Source organism: Capsicum annuum, unplaced genomic scaffold (assembly GCF_002878395.1).
Source record: "Capsicum annuum cultivar UCD-10X-F1 unplaced genomic scaffold, UCD10Xv1.1 ctg21223, whole genome shotgun sequence".
In the NCBI taxonomy this organism is placed as follows: Eukaryota; Viridiplantae; Streptophyta; class Magnoliopsida; order Solanales; family Solanaceae; genus Capsicum; species Capsicum annuum.
The window spans coordinates 1-1,609 of NW_025827140.1; the positions used below are offsets into that span (position 1 = coordinate 1).

At 39.3% G+C, this 1,609-nt stretch overlaps 1 pseudogene; it reads left to right on the plus strand.

The window, feature by feature from the left end:
- Window positions 1-698: 698 nt before the first annotated feature.
- On the plus strand, window positions 699-1,319 carry LOC124890636 (annotated as a pseudogene).
- The last annotated feature ends 290 nt before the right edge of the window (window positions 1,320-1,609 follow it).

The following is a 1,609-nucleotide window of genomic DNA, read 5'->3' on the forward strand; positions in this document are numbered from 1 at the left end:
CTTTGGCGATGTTACCTACCAAATAAAAGGCCTGCTAGGTGATCGAAATCGCTCAGGTGAGGACTCACTCACTCATCTACTCCTTATCTATTTAATACTTTCTTCTATCTACAATAAATATTTCAAAGGAGACCCACCACACCGGGCTATAAGATAAGATATTGTTCTTGTACTACTTGATTGACTGGTAAGAAAGAGCTTCCATAAGAACTGGAAGACTCTTGTATGTACAGTAACCCTCTCTTCCACTACTGGTGGTCTGTTGTACAGAAAGGGCGACAGAAGGAACCTTTCTTAGCACGCTTTTCAAGTGCTTAGCTTTTGCTAGTGGCGGGGCGGCAAAGCCATGTTGTTCAGTTGGAAGCTTAAGCTAAGAAGGTACGAACGAAGTGAGGGACCCCTTTAGAAGATAGGGGGCGGCTTTCTTGTGGTAGTAATTGTGAACATCTGTCCTCTTCTCTTAGCATGCACAGTTTTCTTACATGCCGCCTGAGGCACATCTCTCTTTCTTAGTTTCACGCTGGACTAATGATAATGAATGAAAGTCAGTCTTTTAGTAAACGTATATAAGCAGCTCTTTAGTGTATAAGCAATTCTTTAGTGGTTGTACAAAAATTACGGTGGAGGTTGGTTAAAGATGATGTTATGTGGCGTTCAGAACCAGTCTTAAAGTGAATGAATTAGAAAGAAGTAAGGAAATGAGATGACTCTTTCTTGAACTATATCATAAACAGATCTTCCCCTCCATACCAATCATGAGTTTTTCTCTATTCCTCCCGTATATCGTTGTAATTCCCTTAATGCTAGGTTTTGAAAAAGACTTTTCATATCATTCCCATTTAGGTTCAATTCGGATCCCTCCGTTGTTTTCTTTTCCTCCGGCACCTTTTTCTCGAAATGAGAAAGGAGATGGTACACTTGAATTGTATTATTTAAGTGCTTATTTCTTGCCAAAAATCCTACTTCTACAATTGGTAGTTCACCGGGTTATTCAAATAAGTCGTGTTTTCTGTGGTTTTCCCATGTTACAACTTCTGTACCAATTCGGTTGATCCGAAATGCATCGGTTAAACATTCCATTAGGTAGCCTGGTATTGACTCTTCTGTGTGGTATTCATTCTCGTTCGACTCTTGGAATCACTTCTAGCAGTGGTTGGAACAGCTCACAAAATCCAACAACTTCACCTACTTCATTGCCCCCAACCGTTTCTCGTACCTCTATTAAAACAGAATGGTTTCATGTTTTTTCATCGATTGGTTATTCCTCTACGTTCGTATATCTTTTTCCAATTTTTGTCTCGATTAGTTCACAAGATTGAATGGCCAATTCTCCTCCGAACCCTCGATTATATTGTTTTCCAAGAATGTTGACCCGGGTATGTAAGCCATGTATCTGGGATGAACAACAATAAAAGAAGGGCTTTCGGTTTTGGTCTTGCAGCTATTTTCAAAATATAAATATAAGAATCATTTTTTTAGAAGAAAGATTATAGTGGTGGTTGAACCAACCAAGATGTATGTCGTCCGACTCAAACTTAGACTCTTTCTTCCCGACCTATTTGACTCTCTGGCCATAGTTATTTAGGTGGTATTCTGATATCGAATTCCT